This window comes from Globicephala melas, chromosome 21 (genome assembly GCF_963455315.2).
Source record: "Globicephala melas chromosome 21, mGloMel1.2, whole genome shotgun sequence".
Classification (NCBI taxonomy): Eukaryota; Metazoa; Chordata; class Mammalia; order Artiodactyla; family Delphinidae; genus Globicephala; species Globicephala melas.
In genome coordinates, this window is record NC_083334.1 from 28460744 (window position 1) to 28482792 (window position 22049).

Consider the following 22049-nt stretch of genomic DNA (forward strand, 5'->3'; position numbering starts at 1 on the left):
CTTACCCTCAAGGAGCTCATAATACAATTACATGATCTGAAAAAAATGACTTCCCTTCCTTAGACTCAGTTCATCTGCAAAACAGATAGAATAGTCCTCATCCTTTTGTGGGAGGCTAAATATTCCCTTAGGTGTCAAAGCAGCCTGTACTGCATTGCAAAATGAAAAGTAACCTATGAGAAAATTATGTTTACCTTTTATACACTGCTTCATTTAACAGTCAATAAGCTAAACCTAAGCTATGTGGATAAATTAGTAATTTTCTGTCAAATGCTCTGAATTCCTATGAGACAACTAGCAGTGTAATATGAAATCACCTCCTCTTCTTAAGGATCAGGGAAGTGAAAGTACAAGAAAGGGTCTCATTTCGCAGATTCAGTAAGGATGACATTATTTAGGATTGGGTTTGTCTATTAGTAACAGGGACCCAGAAAAGAGTAATTTAAATAAGGCTTATTTCTCTCTCACATAAGAGAAGTGGAAGGTAGATAAGTCCAAGACTCAAACAGTAGTTCCAAAGCTGTCTGGATTAAATCAAGCTCCTTCCACCAAAACCCAGGATATAGACTTTGTTCACTTGGCCCAAGGGAGTTGCCATTGTTCCAGACATCACATTCATATCCAAGTAGCAGGACAGACAAAGATAATTGGGAAAACATGCCCTCTTCCACATGACCTCTCCACTTGCAGTCCATTGGTCAAAACTGAGATAGATGGCCATGCTTAGCTGCAAAGGAGGCCAGGAAATGTATTCTTTAGTCAAGGGACAATGTGCCTAGCTAAAAATCAAATTTCCTTTGAGAGGCAAAATTAGGACAAGTATTTGTAAGGCAATAGCAGCCTTTCCCAAAGGGAGCATCAGAAAGACTATGGATGAATATTCATTGTCATCTCCTTTCCTGAGTGCTACCATCTGCTACTGCCTAGAAGAACACCAATGCCCAAGCGGTGGTTGTCAAATTTTAGCAGACATCAGAGTCACCTGGAGAACGTGTTGAAACACAGATTGCTGAGACCCATCCCCGGAGTTTCTTGTTCAGGAGGTCTGAAGTGGGACCAGATAATTTGCATTTCAGTAAGTTCCCAAGTGATGCTGATGCTGCTGGTCTGGGAACCATACTTGAGAATTACTGCTCTAAGCAAATGTGCAGAGCAGGAGCGAAAGGAAAAAGAGGGAAAGCAAGAGATCGTGAGTATTAATGATGGGGTGGTCAACAGAGAGTAGAACTGATGATAAGAGTAACATCAAGCCATGAAGATGGAACACTATACGTCGGCACCTCTAACCCACCTACCAAGCCTTGGAAGAGTTCCAGCATTCTAGGACATTTGGGCACATAAAGTAGCCCAGATACTGTGGTTCAAGAGATCCTGGGTGTGACTGTGCCCTGATCTGATCAACCTGCCTGTTTGGAATTAGCAGAGGCCACACTTTATTGCTCCAAATTGCTGAAATCTGATGTCTTCCTTACTTCTGACACATCATCAACAGGCCCACTGGAATTGCTGACCTATGACCTGCTGGGATATTTGACTCAAGTTTCCCCTCGGAGCGTAGAATGCTGACACTGAAATAGCCATAATCAGCTTCCCCTCTCCTATAGTCTCATGAAGTCCGTGACCTGGAAGATCCCACTTGTCATCTCGCCAGAGTCCCCTAATCATGATCTCTTCCATTTGTGGGGCTGCCAGGATGCTAAGTCAGGAACTTAGCCCTTGGTCGAGAAGGACAACAACATTCTCCAGTTGGATGGGGCATCTTACTTTATCATTGACGGTTTGTCTTTCTATTTGTTTTGCATGTTTCCTCACCCTGAACATAATTTTACTCATGGCCACGTATGCACACATTTGATGAGCCCTTATTCTGTACCTGCTATCCGCATACTCTAGGTGTTTGTGCGTATACTCTCTCCAGCCAATGTGAGCGCCTGAAGCATCCAGCACAGTGCCTGACATCGAGGCAATATGGAACTTTTGAAGGGTTGACACTGAGCCTGGGGTTTTTACACACACAGTTTGTCAACAAGGCTTTGAGATTCTGCTGACTTCCCTGCCGAAAGCACCAGGCATTACCGGCACCTATGACCGCCACCAGATTGCGGTCTCATTCTCCTTCCCCCTCCCTCATCTGAAAAAAAAAGGCAGCGTGCGAAACAGCGGACGCACTGCTTTTGGAAGAGTGGTGGGCCCTAATGCAGGCCTTTGGTAGGGATAGAGATAAAAGGGGCAGAATACAAATTCCTAAAGAGTTTCTGTGCAGGAGGAATGGCAAGTGCCTGGATGCCACCAAGGGGACCCCAAAGGCAGCAGCAATCTCATGGACTGATCCTGACCTGTTGGGTCAGTGCATGGTTAGTGAGAAGCCGGATAACACTGTTGTGTGAGTGTGCATGTGTGTGTGTTGCAGATAAAATATAGAATTAGATTTACCAGCTTCATTCCCTCTCTGGCTAATTCTGCTCTAAATCCTCACCTCCCTTACAAGGCTGCCATGTCCAAGACCTCTTGGAAATGACTTACTGAGAGATCTTTGAAGGAGGTACAGGAAATCAGGAAAGTATTAATCCTCTAACAACTTGCTTCTTCCTCCTTCTTCCCTGTTACTCTATTTGGCGTTAGACAGCTAAAGCTCAGCCAGAAAGCACAAATGAGTTTTTTAAATCACCCATATCTCAGGTGCCAGGCTGTCTGTGGAAAACAAAATTGATCTGTTTTAAAGACTTGATTGGGCTTAGGAAGATAGCTCCCTGAGCTCTGTTCATCTGCCCTAATCAGCTGCATTTTTTTTTTTTTCAGTCTCATTTAACTTTTCTTGCCACAGGGATAAAATGAGCGAGAACAATAAAAAGGGAAGGAGTGATGAAGGGGTAGGAGGAATTAAAGCCTCCTGTGTGAATAGGTAATTTGATTCACTGTTTACATTGCTGGTAGAAATATTTAAACAGTTGACCTACTCATAACCCTTTAAATTGAGATTTCAGAGAGATTTTTAAAACCAAATAAACTTTAGAGTAATGAAAACTATTTTGTGGACTCTAAACTAATCCAGGTGGCCAGACTAGGAAGAGGTTGGGTAGGGGTCATTTCTGGGGAGGGATCTAAAAAGACAGTTTTTCTTCTTTGTGCTTAAAAGCTATTTGTTACAAACCATCAAAAATGTATGGCAACCTATTATGTGTAATGCATTGCATTGGGGAACTAAAATATAGAAGATAGAGTTTAGGGCACACAGAAAAATAGTATATCTTTGTATGTTCCAGGTACCAAATGTTTTACAGCAATAATGCAGAACGTTGAAGAGGGAAACATTACCACAGGGTGTGATGTTCAAGAAAGATTGCACATAGTGGGAGAGACTCTTAGGTTTTTGCTTGATATGTAAAACTCAGACATAATGGAGGTGGTTTCTAGGAAAAGGAAAAGACATAAGATTAGATAAGGAAAGTGAGAAGGCACTAGAGATTATTGTGTTAATAGCTGATTAGCAAATTAACAAACAGAATTCCATGGAGAATTTTGGGGAAGGATGGTAATGTAAGTGAAGGTTTACAAAACTCCCATCATCTTATATACTACTGAAAAGAAGCAAAATAGAGAAAACTACTTTATTATTTCTGAACAGAGGGGATGATCCTTACTTTATATCATTAAGCCCTGAGAAATATCTGTCAGATACAATCTGGTCCAAATTGAAATGAGTCACCAAAGGCTGGCAACCCATCTCCACTTCCTAAGAGATCTATGCAGTGTCGTGGGAAGATTAAGAAATTCTGTATAATAATGTTTTTAAGACTGTGATCCTCAATTTATGAAAATGAAGATTGAGTATATGAATCAGCCATAAGCAAAATAGCAAACAACCTACTCTGATTTTCTTTCCTAGCTGAAGTCAGACGTACCCTGTAAGCCCAACAATTGGGATAGAAGTTTACATTAGTCGTGCCACATTTTTTTCTCTCTAGCATGACTTCCTAATCGTGGCACAGGCTGACTCTGCAGCAAAGACAAACTCTTCCTAATATGGAGAACATGGTTTGAAGCAGAAACATCCCTGGTAGAGTTGTTTCCACTACTGCAGAGAGACTGAATTTACACCAAGTGCTTTTAGCTGCCCATGGCTGCAGCTCCTCGACCTTTGACTACTGAACAACTGAACTAATCATTTCAATCCATCATCCAGGCCTCCAGATCAAATTTAAAGGGGAGATTAAAATGGTATACAAGTAAACTGAAAATAGAAACAAGAACTCACTTCAGTTGGGCAAATGGCAAGCCCAGAAAGAGTTTCTCTCATTAAAAAATGATGAATAGGAAAACAACACAAGCAAACAAATGCAAACCTGTGTAAAAATCCTGCAATTATAATTGTACACCCCAAAATGAAAATGAGTATACATCACACATTTTAGATAGCATTCATCCTCTAGAATAAGATTTAATAATGAAATACAAGAAAATGTGAACTCCCTCACACTTTCAAGGAAATTAAAGAAAATAGACTATGAAACAAATTGAAAGAGAGGGATAATTAGTTGACTGAGTTTTTTAAAGGGCATTGCTAGAAATAATAAAACCATTTGATACGATAATGCCATTGCATTTAAATGTCATAAGATCCAGCAAAGATCAGAGTTAATAATACAACAATAGAATCAGGGCTATGGACTAGTGCTTGCAAAAAGAAAGCACCTAAACTATAGAGACAAATCACAAAACACTGAAAACAGTGATGTATGTGTAGAATAGGCAGAAAACAAGTGTATAGGTGATAAGTGGGCTTGAAGAAGAAAACAGAACACATGAGAGAGAAACAGTATTCAAAGACATAATAGAAGAAAATGTATCTAGAGTTAATGAAGATTTCAATCTACAGAATGAAAAAAAATTACCTTAATTCATCAAAATTACCAATAAACTTCAAGATATATCCTAAAGAATCTTCTGAATTTCAAAAATAAAGAAACAAATGGTACAGGCTGCCAGGCAAAAAATAACTTACAAAGGAAAACAATGAGACTGGCCTCAAAGCAAAGCCTCAAAAACAAAATATTCCAGAAAGAAATGGCACAATATTTATAGAATTTTAAAGGGGTGGGGGAATGTGAACCAAGAATTTTTATATCCAGCCAAATTTCTATTCATGTGTATTGATAATAAAAAGACTCAAAGATTGAAGCATTGTGCCCCCTGAAAAACCTACTTGAGGATGGAGTCTAAACAACTAAGTAACTAATCAAAATAAAAAGGCCATGAATAAAGAATATTTGGAAAAAGCAAATGTCAGACATTTAATGTATGTAAACACAGAGTTGGACCCAAGTAATTAGATATCTACAATCTTTTCCTTCAATATAATTAGCAAAAAGTTATATTGAAGGAAAAGATTGTAGATATCTAATGCTTCAAGGTCAAGGTATGTAATATAGAAAATAACTGAAATATAATTTAATAATTTAATGTAGTAGTAATAATTTCACTAAGAGAGCCATACAAGGATAGAACAAAACCCAGACAGCAAAGTATAGATGACCTAATTTCTGCCTCTTTAGTAGAAAGAAAACCAATCTATTATTTACTTTCTCACTTTCATTAATAATTATAAATTTTGGCACAATACTTAAACGCATCAAATATTCACAATCAGAAGAAACAGAGTGCAAGTCTCAAAAAACTGATCCACAAGGAACAAAGCATATAGCAAAGGATACACAAGCAAGGACAGATCACAAGGCAATAGGGAAATTATCCAGAATAAAAACAAATGATGTATATTATATAATTTTAAACTCTGTATATCAAGCTTCATATCTGATAAAAATATACCTACTTTTTACATGTAAGTGCTACATTAGTTTTAAAATTTGATTATATAAAATGTGAAGAAAATTTCAATAAATTCCAAGGATAATTTGACACCTTTTTTAACCACAATGCAACAAAACAAGAAATAAATAACAGAAGTACAAATAATTCACAAACAGAAATATTTTAAAATTTAATAAAAACCTCGGGTCAAAGAGAATGTCAAAATCTTAAACAGTAAATAACAATAAAGGAAACTTCACAATCAAACTTTACTGAATGTGAACAAAATTGTACTCAGAGGAACATTCATAGCCTTAAACAACATCCTTACTAACCAAAACTGCTATACATAATTAATATTTAATTCAAAATGTTGGAAGTATAAGTAAACATATGAAATAAATTCTCATGGATTAAACCAAAAGTCAACCAATTAGGGTGTTGTAAAATTTAACAGCAAAACAGATGAATCCACTAACTTGTCTATCAAGAAATAAAAAGGAAAACACAAGTATACAATACTGGACATTTAACAGAAATTGGATGACTTAAAAAAAAAACCCTTCATTTGCTACTACACTAGTAAAATTGAAGAATGGATATAAATACAGTTATAAAATAAATGTCACAGGATATAATGTACAGCATAGAGAAATATAGTCAGTAAAGTCATAATAACTTTGTATGGTGACAGATGGTAATTAGACTTGTCATGGTGATCACGTAATGTATAAAAACATTGAATCACTATGTGATACACCTAAAATGAACATAATGTTATGACAATTCTACCTCAATAAAATTTTTTAAAAGAAAAAGAAAAATGGATGAAACTAAGGATTTTATAGAAAAATATAAATCTTACAAATTACTTCAAAAAGTAAGAACATTTAAACGATGAATGACCACTGAGGAAAAAAATCAAGAATACTACAAAAACAAAAATAACACTCCCTCTAAAAAAAAAAGACAGAGTTCAGATGTTTCCAAGTGTGATTCATAGGAGCTTAGTAGTTTTTGAATGAAATACTTAATTCTGAAAAACTGAGTATTCTTTCTAATGTTTGCCTGAGGCTGTAGCCCTGGGAATAGCCTGGACTCATGGCCAGCTAAATCAGAAATAAATTTTAAAACCTTTATTTTTCTAGGCAGCATCAGGAGCCAGGAAAAGGTGGACAGTTAAATAAAACATCAGTTCACAACTATTAAAAGCAGTCGAGGCAAGGTTCCGTGCCAAATTGGCTTGAAGAAATAGTGTGGTAGGTATGCTTTTAATGAAGACCATTTCTCCACCTTCCTGTTTTAATTTGATTTCCCTGGCAGACTTGTGCTTCCTTGGCTTGGAGGAAATCTGCTTAACTACCACCATCTCAACTGGGAGCCAGACAGCTGGATTCCTTCACCATTTTTGTAAATAGTTTGCCTTTTGACATCCACAGGGATCACCGTGTTGCCTCCACCGGAATCCTGGAGAAGGTCCAGCAGAAAAGAAAAGGCTGCTCCATTTGCCTGGGACAAGCCCCACGATGTCAGTGGCAGAGGTTTTGCCCATTTTAAGCTAAATTATGAACTATATCCTCTTCCTAGATTCCTGTTGGCTATGTAGACTCTCTTTGTTAATGGCTCCAAACCACCCAGTGAAGTGCCCCTCAGGCTAAGAGCACAGCTAAGGCCCAACAACTGTTAGTTTCAGAGCAGGCTGGCGCTGCCTTCTTCGCCAGCCTCCAGGGCTCGCCATATACAACCACACTTTCTTTATAGATTACATAAAAGTTTCATGGCCATTTCACTGTTTTCCAGATAGGTTCAAAATTCTATCAGCCTGCAGAATGTCCCACGAGGCCTTAATCCAGGCCTGAGATGAGACTGTATTTGTTTCCTACTGCTGCCGGAGCAGATGGCCACCAGCATCATGGCTTAAAACAACACACAGTTTTGTCTCACGCTTCGGGAGGTTACAAGTCCAAAATAGGCCTTATGAGCTAAAATTAAGGTGCCAGCAGAGCTGCATTCCTTCCGAAGTTTCTAGAATATCTGTTTTCTTACCTTTTCCAGTCTCTAGAGGCCACCTGTATTCCTTGATTCACAGCCTTTCCTCCATCTTTAATGCCCATCATGTCAACCTCTGCTTCCTTTGTCACATCTTCTCTCCTGAATATACCCTCTTGCCTACCTCTTAGAAAGACCCTGTGATTACACTGGGCCCACGCACATAATCCAGGGTAATCTCACCATCTCAAAATCCTGAACACGTCTGCAAAATCCTTTTTGCCGTGTAAATTGACACCTCCACACGTTCCAGGGAATAGGATGTAGATGTCTTCTGGGGCCAGTTTTCTGTCTGTTGCAACGTCCTTAATGGATGGTCCATCCTGGCCAGTATAATTCAAACAGCTAAGAGCTGCCACAAGGTTCTATGTGATTAAGATCCGGTAAAACAACGAGAAGTGTAACAAATGCTAAGATTTCAAAGGAGAGAGAGGACATCTCATTTGGGAGTTGTCAGATAAGCCCTCATGGAGGGAAGGCCAGGGAATTGAACTGGATTGTGAAGGATGAGGGGAAACTTTGCTTCCCTGGGTCCCGGAGGAAACCATGATGTACAGCAGACAGTTACGAATATGAAATGCCAACACTTTCATCACACTCCTTGTAGAGGCATTTTCAGACACACAAACACCAAATAAATTGCTCTTGAGAGAGAAAGAAGTCAGAGTTTATCTTGGGAGCCACCCTTATCACTCCCATCTACACCCGTCCTCGGCTTCCAGGGAAATCGGTCTTTATCCCTCAGAATACACCGGGAGTCATTGCGAAGGAGTTATGCACGAATGGAGCATAACCTTCCTCTTGGAAGAAGGCTCATCAATTCCTCTATCCAACAGGAAGGGGATGTGTCCTGATTTCCTCAGCTGGAACACAGAATCCCTTTCTTGCTGAAGCAGTGTTTATAATGAATGTAAGATGCTGTCAGATGAGTCACAGGTTCTTGGTGGGAAACGACTTCGAGAGCCTCTAGTCCAAGCTTCCTCAGACAGCCAGCTGGTGGCACAAGGTTTAATTTTCCCAGCTACACCGAAGTGTGTAGAATTTCTGTTCTGCCCTTACTATCCTATTTTTTTTAACTTTATTGGAGTATAATTACTTTACAGAGTTGTGTTAGTTTCTGCTGTATAACAAAGTGAATTAGTTATATGCAGATGTATATCCCCATATCCCCACCATCTTGCATCTCCCTCCCATCCTCCTTATCCCACCCCTCTAGGTGGTCGCAAAGCACTGAGCTGATCTCCCTGTGTCATGCAGCTGCTTCCCACTAGCTATCTGTTTTACATTTCATAGTGTATATATCTCAATGCTACACTCTTACTTCGTCCCAGCTTACCCTTCCCGCTCCCCATATCCTCAAGTCCATTCTCGAAGTCTGTGTCTTTATTCCTGTCCTGCCCCTATGTTCATCAAAACCATTTTTTTTTTAGATTCCATATATATGTAAGCATACAGTATTTGTTTTTCTCTTTCTGTCTTACTTCACTCTGTATGACAAACTCTAGGTCCATCCACCTCACTAGAAGTAACTCAATTTCATTTCTTTTTATGGCTGAGTAATATTCCATTGTATATATGTGCCACGTCTTCTTTAATCATTCATCTGTTGATGGATATTTAGGTTGCTTCCATGTCCTGGCTATTGTAAATAGTGCTGCAGTGAACATTTTGGTACATGACTCTTTTTGAATTATGGTTTTCTCAGGGTATATGCCCAGTAGTGAGATTGCTGGGTCATAGGGTAGTTCTATTTTTGGATTTTTAAGGAACCTCCATATTGTTCTCCATAGTGGCTGTACCAATTTACATTTCCACCAACAGTGCAAGTGGGTTCCTTTTTCTCCACACCCTCTCCAGCATTTATTGTTTGTAGATTTTTCTGATGATGGCCATCCTGACTGGTGTGAGGTAATACCTCATTGTAGTTTTGATTTGCATTTCTCTAATGATTAGTGATGTTGAGCAACCTTTCATGTGTTTGTTGGCAAAATGTGTATCTTCTTTGGACAATGTCTGTTTAGGTCTTCTACCCACTTTTGGACTGGGTTCTTTGTTTTTTTGATATTGAGCTGCATAACCTGTTTGTATATTTTGGAGATTAATCCTTTGTCAGTTGTTTTGTTTGCAAATATTTTCTCCCATTCTGAGCGTTGTCTTTTCGTCTTGTTTATGGTTTCCTTTGCTGTGCAAAAGCTTTTCAGTTTCATTAGGTCCCATTTGTTTGTTTTTATTTCCATTTCTCTAGGAGGTGGATCAAAAAGGATCTTGCTGTGATTTATGTCATAGAGTGTTCTGCCTATGTTTTCCTCTAAGAGTTTCATAGTGTCTGGCCTTACATTTACGTCTTTAATCCATTTTGAGTTTATTTTTGTGTGTGGTGCTAGGAAGTGTTCTAGTTTCATTCTTTTACATGTAGCTGTCCAGTTTTCCTAGCATCACTTATTGAAGAGGCTGTCTTTTCTCCATTGTATATTCTTGCCTCCTTTATCAAAAATATGTGACCATATGTGTGTGGGTTTATCTCTGGGCTTTCTATCCTGTTCCATTGATCTATATTTCTGTTTTTGTACCAGTACCATACTGTCTTGATTACTGTAGCTTTGTAGTATAGTCTGAAGTCAGGGAGCCTGATTCCTCCAGCTCCGTTTTTCTTTCTCAAGATTGCTTTGGCTATTCAGGGTCTTTTGTGTTTCCAGACAAATTGTGAAATTTTTTGTTCTAGTTCTGTGAAAAAATGCCATTGGTAGTTTGATAGGGATTGCATTGAATCTGTAGATTGCTTTCGGTAGTATAGTCATTTTCACAATGTTCATTCTTCCAATCCAAGAACATGGTATATCTCTCCATCTATTTGTATCATCTTTAATTTCTTCCATCAGTGTCTTAGAGTTTTCTGCATACAGGTCTTTTGTCTCCTTAGACAGGTTTATTCCTAGGTATTTTATTCTTTTCGTTGCCATAGTAAATGGGAGTGTTTCCTTAATTTCTCTTTCAGATGTTTCATCATTAGTGTATAGGAATGCAAGAGATTTCTGTGCATTAATTTTTTATAGTGCTACTCTACCGAATTCATTGATTACCTCTAGTAGTCTTCTGGTAGCATCCTTAGGATTCTCTATGTATAGTATCATGTCATCTGCAAACAGTGACGGCTTTACTTCTTCTTTTCCATTTTGTATTCCTTTTATTTCTTTTTTTTTCTCTGATTGCTGTGGCTAATGCTTCCAAAACTATGTTGAATAATAGTGGTGAGAGTGGGCAACCTTGTTTTTGTTCCTGATCTTAGAGGAAATGGTTTCAGTTTTTCACCATTGAGAATGATGTTGGCTGTGGGTTTGTCATATATGGCCTTTATTATGTTGAGGTAGGTTCCCTCTATGCCCACTTTCTTGAGAGTTTTTATCATAAATGGGTGTTGAATTTTATCAAAAGCTTTTTCTGCATCTATTGAGATTATCATATGGTTTTTATCCTTTAATTTGTTAATATGGTGTATCACATTGATTGATTTGCATATATTGAAGAATCCTTGCATTCCTGGGATAAACCCCACTTGATCATGGTGTATGATCCTTTCAAGGTGCTGTTGGATTCTGTTTGCTAGTAGTTTGTTGAGGATTTTTGCACCTATGTTCATCAGAGATATTGGCCTGTAGTTTCCTTTTTTGTGACATCTTTGTCTGGTTTTGGTATAAGGGTGATGGTGGCCTTGTAGAATTAGTTTGGGAGTGTTCCTCCCTCTGCTATATTTTGGAAAAGTTTGAGAAGCATAGGTGTTAGCTCTTCCCTAAATGTTTGATAGAATTCACCTGTGAAGCCATCTGATCCTGGGCTTTTGTTTGTTGGAAGATTTTTAATCACAGTTTCAATTTCACTGCTTGTGATTAGTCTATTTATATTTTCTATTTCTTCCTCGTTCAATCTTGGTAGGTTGTGCTTTTCTAAGAATTTGTCCATTTCTCCAAGGCTCTCCATTTTATTGGCATATAGTTGCTTGTAGTAATGTCTCATCATCCTTTGTATTTCTGCAGTGTCAGTTGTTACTTCTCTTTTTCCGTTTCTAATTCTGTTGATTTGAGTCTTCTCCCTTTTTTTCTTGATGAGTTAGGCTCATGGTTTGTCAATTTTGTTTATCTTCTCAAAGAACCAGCTTTTAGCTTTATTGATCTTTGCTATTGTTTCTTTCATTTCTTTTTCATTTATTTCTGATCTGATCTTTATGATTTCTTTCCATCTGCTAACTTTGGGGTTTTTTTGTTCTTCTTTCTCTAATTGCTTTATGTGTAAGGTTAGGTTGTTTATTTGAGATGTTTCTTATTTCTTGAGGTAGGATTTTATTGCTATAAACTTCCTTCTTAGAACTGCTTTTGCTGCATCCCATAGGTTTTGGGTCATTGTGTTTTCATTGTCATTTGTTTCTAGGTAGTTTTTGATTTCCTCTTTGATTTCTTCAGTGATCTCTTGGTTATTTAGTAGCGTATTGTTTAGCCTCCATGTGTTTGTATTTTTTACAGTTTTTTTCCTGTAATTGATATCTAGTCTCATAGCATTGTTGTCGGAAAAGATACTTGATACGATTTCAATTTTCTTAAAGTTACCAAGGCTTGATTAGTGACCCAAGATATGGTCTATCCTGGAGAATGTTCCATGAGCACTTGAGAAGAAAGAAGTGTATTCTGTTGGTTTTGGATGGAATGTCCTATAAATATCAATTAAGTCCATCTTGTTTAATGTATCATTTAAAGCTTGTGAATCCTTATTTATTTTCATTTTGGTTGATATGTCCATTGGTGAAAGTGGGGTGTTAAAGTCCCCTACTGTGATTGTGTTACTGTTGACTTCCCCTTTTATGGCTGTTAGCATTTACCTTATGTATTGAGGTGCTCCTACGTTAGGGGCATAAATATTTACAATTGTTATATCATCTTCTTGGATTGATCCCTTGATCATTTTGTAGTGTCCTTCTTTGTCTCTTGTAATAGTCTTTATTTTAAAGTCTATTTTGTCTGATATGAGAATTGCTACTCCAGCTTTCTTTTGATTTCCATTTGCATGGAATATCTTTTTCCATCCCCTCACTTTCAGTCTGTATGTTTCCCTACGTCTGAAGTGGGTCTCTTGTAGACAGCATATGTACGGGTCTTGTTTTTTTATCCATTCAGCCAGTCTATGTCTTTTGGTTGGAGCATTTAATCCATTTACATTTAAGGTAATTATCGATATGTAGGTTCCTATTACCATTTTCTTAATTGTTTTGGGTTTGTTATTGTGGGTCTTTTCCTTTTCTTGTGTTTCCTGCCTAGAGAAGTTCCTTTAGAATTTGTTATAAAGCTGGTTTGGTGGTTCTGAATTCTCTTTGCTTTTGCTTGTCTGTAAAGGTTTTAATTTCTCTGTCGAATCTGAATGAGATCCTTGCTGGGTAGAGTAATCTTGGTTGTAGGTTTTTCCCTTTCATCACTTTAAATATGTCCTGCCACTCCCTTCTGGCTTGCACAGTTTCTGCTGAAAGATCAGCTGTTAACCTTATGGGGATTCCGTTGTATGTTATTTGTTGCTTTTCCCTTGCTGCTTTCAGTATTTTTTCTTTGTATTTAATTTTTGATAGTTTGATTAATATGTGTCTTAGCGTGTTTCTGTTTGGGTTTTTCCTGTATGGTACCCTCTGTGTTTCCTGGACTTGATTGACTATTTCCTTTCCCATGTTAGGGAAGTTTTCAACTATAATCTCTTCAAATATTTTCTGAGACCCTTTCTTTTTCTCTTCTTCTTCTGGGACCCCTATAGTTTGAATGTTGGTTCATTTAGTGCTGTCCCAGAGGTCTCTGAGACTGTCCTCTATTCTTTTCATTCTTTTTTCTTTATTCTGCTCCCTTGCAGTTATTTCCACCATTTTATCTTCCAGCTCAGTTATCTGTTCTTCTGCCTCAGTTATTCTGTTATTGGTTCCTTCTAGAGTATTTTTAATTTCAGTAATTGTGTTGTTCATCACTGTTTGTTTGCTCTTTAGTTCTTCTTGATCCTTGTTAAATGTTTCTTGCATTTTCTCCATTCTGTTTCTGAGATATGGAATCATCTTTACTATCATTACTCTAAATTCTTTTTCAGGTAGGTTGCCTAGTTCATCTTCAATTATTTGGTCTTCTAAGTTTTAACCTTGCTCCTTTGTCTGTAACAAGTTTTTTTGTTGTTTCTTTTTTTTTTTCTTTTTTTTTTTTTTTATGGGTGGGGCTGTATTCCTGTCTTAATGGTTGTTTGGCCTGAGACATCCAGCACTGGAGTTTGCAGGCAGTTGGATAGAGCTGGGTCTTGGTGCTGAGATGAGGACCTGTGGGAGGCCTCACTCTGATTGATATTCCCTGGGGTCTGAGGTTCTCTGTTAGTCCAGCGGTTCAGACTCAGCACTCCCACCACAGGAGATTGAGCCCAACCTCTGGCTTGGGAACCAAGATCCCACAAGCTGCTTGCTGAGGGTTCCTCCCATCCCCTTAGGTGTCCATGGTCCCCCACTGGTGCGTGGTAGGTGCCCTAGTTGTGAGGAGACGCGAATTCCGTGTCCTTCTAGTATGCCATCTTGACTCCACCCCCATCCTGCTTTTTTTTATAGTCATTTTTAGTTTTATTCAAAGCCATCTTAACTCTACCATTTATTGAACAAATATTTATTGAGCCAGACACACACTTATTCACAAGTCTAAGAGAACATGGCTGGAGGAATGTGTTTCCTCTACTAATAAATGTAGGTAAATCAAACAGATCCCTTAGCAAGCTGGCCCCAATACCATCTCACTGATATGCAATTACACTCATCCTCCTAATTTCTCATTGAGATTGTCAATCCCCTCCTAGTTCATTATCTGACACATTAATTTTACGTTCCATGCCGTCTTTCTCCAGATTTACCTACCAATGCCTACATCCATTCACTCTTCAGTCGCAGCTCAGCCCTTCTCAGTTTTTTGTATCTATTCTCAGAGTTCAGCATGAGTGAACAGTGTACACCCGGACCACAGCCCTCTTGCTATCATCGACTAGCACGCCACGAGAACAGGGATGATGCTACAGGGCTAGACACTGAATATGCAGGACAGAAAAAGTCAAGCGTGGTCCCATGCTTGAACCATGCATCCATGGTCTCATAGGCATCCTAGTCCAGCTCAAGAGATAAACAAATAATCATGCAAATGAACACATACAGTGATTCCATATTTTCATAAGTGTTATGAATAGAGCATGTGCTCTTAGGGAGGAGAATGGGCAGTTGGCAAGGTTTTTTTTGAGGGGGGTGGTGTCAAGCATGGCTATACAGATACCTGAGAAATGACTATTAAACAGGAGAGGCTCAGTCAAAAGCCACCTGGGAGGGAGAGAAGCATTCCTGGCAGAAGGAGTGTGTATGTGAGGGTCATACAGCAGGAAAGAGCTGAGTTGTTTGAAGATCTGAACAGAAACCAGTGTGACCTCAGAAATGTATCTGTCAACCCCCTCATATTTCCACCCAGTAGAAGTTCATTTATTTATTTTTTATTTATAACTTTTTATTTTATATTGGAGCATAGTTGATTAACAATGTTGTGTTAGTTTTAGGTGTACAGCAAAGTGATTCAGTTAGACATATACTTGTATTTATTCTTTTTCAAATTCTTTTCCCATTTAGGTTGTTACAGAATATTGAACAGAGTTCCCTGTGCTGTACAGTAGGTCCTTGGTGGTTACCTATTTTTAAATACAGCAGTGTGTACATGTCAATCCCAAACTCCCTAACTATCCTTCCCCCCAACCCTTCCCCAGGTAACCATGAGTTCCTTCTCTAAGTCTGTTTCTGTTTTGTAAATAAGTTCATTTGTATCATCTCTTTTTAGATTCCGCATGTAAGCGATAACAATATTTCTCTTTCTCTGTCTGACTTACTTCACTCAGCATGACGATCTCTTATTGATGTTCCTCATTCCCACGTGAAAGAGCTGCTCACTGCAGAGTTGCAGATAAACCAACCGACCATATAAACATATGTCTCATAACCGGCTGGTCCCCAGGTCATGAGCTCCATGGTCCCAGGGAAGTTGCCTTCAGAGGCGGAAGGCTCTTACCCTTCAGTGCCAACAGCCCTAGTCCAGGTCAAGACTTCACCCCACTGCCCCAGGGAGGGCAATGCCAACCCTCACTTGGACAGGACCTTGTATCATTCTGCCTCTGGACATTCCCCTCTACGCTTTGAAGTTTAGGGACTTGGGGGCAAATACTGCAAGGCCCTGGGCACAGAGCACATTGGGAGAGCTGGTTCGACGGTAGGATAGGAAAGCCTGGAGGAGACGAGGTGGAGGAGAAGGGAAAAAGGAAGCTGTACCTACCATGTGTAAGTCCCTTTACACCACTCACTTCATTAAGTCCTAGACAACGGGCATGTCTGCTTCAACCCTTGTTTTACAGAGCAGAGGTCCTGGGGGTGGGAGTGAATGGGTAACTTTTCAAGCTCTCAGTTAGTAGATGACTGTGATTTTGAACCCAGGACTGTTTCCAAAGGTCTCGCTCTTTCCATTACATTGAATACGGTGGATCCCACCCACAGCAAGTTGTCAAGTCCCGATCAGACTCGTTTCTGCTCCCTGGAAGTTCTCATAAGCGCTGCTTCTCTCTTAAGGCGGGGCAGTATGTCAGGATAGATGCTTCTAGGCTACAGTAGATTCATGCTTCAGGGATCTGTCAGCACCACATTCTAGGGAGAATTGTTCGAGTTAAGGTGGAGTCTGGCCAGTGAATATCCAGAGTGAATCTAACCTCAAAAGTAGGGCTGAGGGCTTCCCTGGTGGCGCAGTGGTTGGGAGTCTGCCTGCCGATGCAGGGGACACGGGTTCGTGCCCCGGTCCAGGAAGATCCCACATGCCGCGGAGTGGCTGAGCCCGTGAGCCATGGCTGCTGAGCCTGCGTGTCCGGAGCCTGTGCTCTGCAACGGGAGAGGCCACAACAGTGAGAGGCCCGCGTACCAAAAAAAAAAGTAGGGCTGGAAGTTATCAGGCAGAAGGTCAAGGTCACCAGCTGAGCAGGCAGGCTCCATTTCTAGCAAGAACCAGGATCCAGTCAGACTGTCAACGCACAGGGGACCATAGCCCCATTCTCAGTCGGCCCTTGGGGCTACGTTCACCTACAGACATTCCCCAGACTTTTACTCCAGTAAACAAGATGCTCCTGGAAAGGTCTGCCCTTCAGTGGCTCCAGAGAAAGGGATTTATTATATTCAGAAGCTGGGCATGCTAAAAGGCAATGACTCCAGCTGGGACCAACGTCTGTTTTTGGAAATTAGCTGTGCTCCTTTTGCTTCCTCCTGAATAGGATTCTATTTTCCAATCCAGGTAGTTCCCTCAGCAAAGAGCAGAAGAGATGCAGCAGCAAGGGGCACCTGCCCAGGTATGTGAGACCAGGGCAAACTGTTCAGCTGGATTAGTGGGTGGCATTCTGAAACGTTTGAGAAATTCTCAAGTCTTTGCGGAAGATGAAGGCCATTTCATGTGAGTTCTTTTTCTCTTCACCTTCTAAATTTGAGGAACAGATACCCACCCTGTCAAGGCTCTTTGTTTATGCTTAGGACTTTCTGTGATGATGGAAAGTTTCCATACTCGTGCTGATAGATATAGTAGCCACTAGCCACCTGTGGCTGTCAAATACTTGAAATGTGACTAGTGTGACTAAGGAAATGAATTTTTAATTTTATTACATTTTAATTGATTTAAGTGTGGATGCAAATAGCCACGTATGGTGAATAGCCACTATTGCACAGTACAGTTCTAGATATTCCAGCTGTGTAAGAACAGCAGTCATGATTTATTCATCCTCTATCCCCAGGGCTATCACAGTGCCTGGGACATATTTCACACTAAATATTTCTTAGTGGACCAAGTGAAGAGAGGAAAGAAGAAATAATTAACTGATCCTACTGGACTAACATGGAAAGGAGACCACAGTTCTTTGCTTGAATTTTGTCTCTACCTCTTACTGTGGCAAGCTATAGTTTACAAATGACACAATAATAATATTAACACTCATTGCTAACGTGTCAGGTGCTCAGTGTGTGAAATCTCTTACGAGCATTAGTTTGTTTGATGCTTTCCACAAGCCCCTTTTTCAGTTCAGGAAGCTGAAACTAATGAGAGGTTAAGTCAGGGATTTTCAAACTGAAGGTCATGACCCGTTACTTGGTATAAAATCAGTCAATTTGATTCCACCCGCTTAAATGTGTACAACATAAAATACATATGCATACATGTATGTATATATGCACATATATATGTATATGTAATATATACACACACACATGATGTGTGTGCCTATGCACGTTCAAAAGTGTTTGAAAGCCACTAGATGCAGTAACTCTGTCGAGGCTCCTCAGCTCGCTCATGGTGAGTTGGGATTTGCACCCAGATTGCCTGACTCCGAGTCTTATGCCTTAACTGGTATACTCTATAGCTTCCTCTGGTTTTGTACGAAATGTGTTTAAACTTTAAACGATTGACTTACACATAAATCCTAAGAACCTCATCCATCCGCTAGGTATGGAATGTACATGTGTGTGCGTGTGCACACGTACTCACATCCACTTGCTTTGAGTCATGCCTACTATCTTTCAGATATAGTCTATTGCCGATGGCTATGGACCAAGCAAAACTGACCCTCATTTAAACGTCTCTAAACGAACCTGTACGATTCCACTTTAGCAGAGCTTGCTAGAGCTCACCGATACGTGTCTTTCTCCCTTGTGTACTAGGTGTAGCCCTGGGCTACATTTCCCTTTTGCCTTAGAACTAGGTGAGGCCATGTGCTTGACTTCTGGCCCGTGGGGTGTAGGTAGAGGTGATGGACACCATTTCCAGGATTGGCCTCTAAAATCTCCCACATAGTCGTCTAGACTGTCTCTTTTCGCTCATCAACAGGCTGGATGCATAGAATGAAGTGGAAAGTTCTGAGGCTCAGGGTGATGGCAGAGCCACAGGATGGGAGGAGCCTTGACCTTGAATGACTGAGGGGAGCTCAGCCCCCAGCCCTCTCCCTTCACCCTGCTTTGGGCTGAGGCATGAGTGAGAAATAGTCCCTTGTTGTATGAAGCCAACTGAGATTTGTTGTTTGTTACAGCAGCTCTCCCATCCTGGCTAATGCACCACTCCAGTGGGCGCGATGCACAGAAGAGGACAAATCTGAGACGTGTCCTTCTGCTCCCAGCCCAGGTCCACTGTCACGCTGAGTAAAGGCAGAGTGCAGAACGCACCATGGCAGAGCACAGAACAGACCTGGGGTCAGGTTGGGTGAGAGGTCCACATCTGATAGCGTGTCTTGGTTTTTTGGGTATCCAAAGAGAGGGACAATGGGTATTCAGTGATCTTAATAACATGACCTTCAATTTGTATAGTGCTTTGTCATTTCAAAAAAGGCTTTCTCAGTGCATGATTTCACATGATTACATTGAATAGGGATGAGAATCCCCATGCTCCTGATGCAAAAGCTTAGGTTCGAACAGAGTAATGTTTACCTGCAATCTCACGCACATTAAGAGCAGGGCTATGATTCATACCTATGTCTGCAGACTCTAAATCCAGTGACTTGCTGAGGAGAAGGTGGAGTGAGAGGCAGTAGGTCTCCCAAAGCCAAGGTTGAAGTTGGTCTACATAAAGCAAGCTCGGGCTCCTGTCCGCCTCCTAGAAGCAAGGCCCACAGTATCTGTGGTGTTTCACGCTACCCCAAGTATTCTCACAACTATCATCTCCTTTGAGCCTCACAATAACCCTGTGAGGCAAGCAAAGCTGACACTATTAACCCCATTTTACAGATGAGTCACCTGAGGTCCACAAAGATACGGTAACTTTCCCAGGTATGTAACTTTTTAGTGAGAGAGTTAAGATTAGAATCCAGGTCTCCCGATTCCCAGGTCTGGGAAGCTGGATTGTGCTTCTTCTCAATCCCTGACCTTAGAGAATTCCTTGCCTAGAATAATAATTCATCACCAGCCAGGGTTTTCTTTTCTAGGACTCAACAGCTCTGCATGAACTGGACATTTTTCTCACGTTTCTTCTAAAGCATTTTCATTCAGGGGAAATCAGTGGTTTAAAGGAAGATGGAAATGCCCCTTACTAAACTAGTTGCTTCTTTTCTTAATCTTTCTCGATGTTCCTCATCCAGGACTAAGGACACTTTCAGCATAGTACTGCAGTGTTCGATGCTGCTTGAGTGGCGTTGCTGTGGGAAGTTGCCATCGTTCTGGTGGGACAAAGCATGGGATGGGTCAGGGAAGGGGAGATACAGTGCATCATAGGCTCTTAAGCAAGAGACCATGGGCTTATTTTCCATCTTGGAATCCAGCAGCTGATTGACAAGAAAGAAAAAAAACTGAGAGAGAGAGAGTGGCCACCACTGTCAGGTGCACGTGTGCACCGTTGCCCTTAGGATCTGAGAAGATGGAAGATCGTTCTTGGGACACAAGATCATCCATCATTTCAGTGGTGCAGCTCAAGAAGGAACAGACATTCCATGCTGCAAGGATTGATGGCAGGAGATGGGGAAAGGCAAGATGTGGAGATGGTGTAGCGGGCGGAATGGTGGCTCCCACCACCTCCCAGTCCTTGGAACCTGAAAATAATACATTATACAGCAAAAGGTGTAATTACGTTAAGGACTTTGCGAGAAGTTTTCCTGGGTTTTTGGGGGTGGACCCTAAATGTAATCACATGTATCGTGATAGGTGAGAGGCAGAAAAAGTTTGAGACAGATGCACAGAGAAGATGATGTGAAGATGGAGAAGAGAGAGATGGGTACAAGCCAAGGAATGCCGCCAGCCATCAAAGGTTGGAAGAGCCAAGGGATGGATTCTTCCCCAAAGCCTCCTGAGGATATGTGGTCCTTCTGACACCTTGATTCCAGGCTTCTGGCCTCCAGAACTGTGAGAAAATAAAATTTCTGTGGTTTTAAGCCACCAAAGTTGTGGTAATCTGTAGGGCAGCTCTAGGAAATTCATAGATGGGTTATATTAGCGTGTCAGTCAAGCAGAGAGGCAGAGCCTGGAGGATCGAACCCTTGCCTGTTTCCAGAATGTGTAGATAGCAAGAGAATCCACTATGCAAGACCCAGAAGACATCAGCCTCGAACTATTTAGCTCAGAAAATAATTCCAAATTGAGTTCTACTTTGAAACTTCAATGAAAAGTGGAGTATGAAAACTGAAATTCGAGGTTCCTTTGGAAGCTGAGACAGCAGACAAGTGAGTAAATGGTTATAAAAATAAGCTGATTATTATCTCTACACACCCTTCACCCCTGCAAAGACACCTCCCCGCCTTTGATATCCTCTTCTGCAGCCAGGGGAGAAATCCAGGAATTTGGGAGGAGTCAGATTCATGGAAAAGGATTTTGAAATTTCATTCATAGTTAGTCATTTGTGTGTGTGTGTGTGTGTGTGTGTGTGTGTGTGTGTGTGTGTGTGCGCGCGCGCATGTATGTGCATTCCCTTTGCAGAAGGGGTTGGCCAAGGACATATCTAGAATAGGGAGAGTATCAACCCCTCACTGCCCTATGGGCTGGAGGTGGGAGGAGGGTATCTACCTACAATGGACAGTCCAGTGAGAGAGACCGTAAGGTTGATCCTTCCAACTCCTCTACCCAGAAAACACCATAGAAAAGGTGGTTACATATCTTACCTAAAAACCACAGTATTTGTTAAACCCCATCACATTTTCCCTTGCCCTTTGGGAGGGATAACAGAAAGGGAAGAGCATTGTAGTCAGACATATTAAGTCCCAGCTCTAATACTTAGCTGTGTGTTTTTAAGCAAGTTACTTTATCTCTCTGAGCCCCACTTTCCTCTCTGTAAGTAGGGCCAGTGTCTACTTCACACAGTTGCAGAACAAAATAAGTGATATATGTAATTCATTTAATATATACACTCAGTCCACGTTAGAGCCCCTTGAAAGCAATATTGGCTTCAATGTTCGTGGAACCTGGTATCTGAAATGGCCTTCTTTAAAGGGGGAATTCAGAACTGACCCTGCTTTTCTTACTCAGCAGCAATGACTTACTTCAGACTTCTTGTTCTCCATGGAAATCTAAACCTAAATCTGATCTATTCCCCTCCTAAATCAGATCTCGTGGAACGTATTTCTCCGCGCCAAAATATCTCAAGAGTTAAAACGGGACTTTCTGTCCTTTCATCTGATGCCTT

General features: G+C 40.5%; 1 pseudogene; it reads left to right on the forward strand.

The window, feature by feature from the left end:
• The window catches only part of LOC115867765 (exocyst complex component 3 pseudogene), a 50047-nt pseudogene extending 28794 nt beyond the window's left edge, over nucleotides 1-21253 (forward strand).
• Nucleotides 21254-22049: the final 796 nt, after the last annotated feature.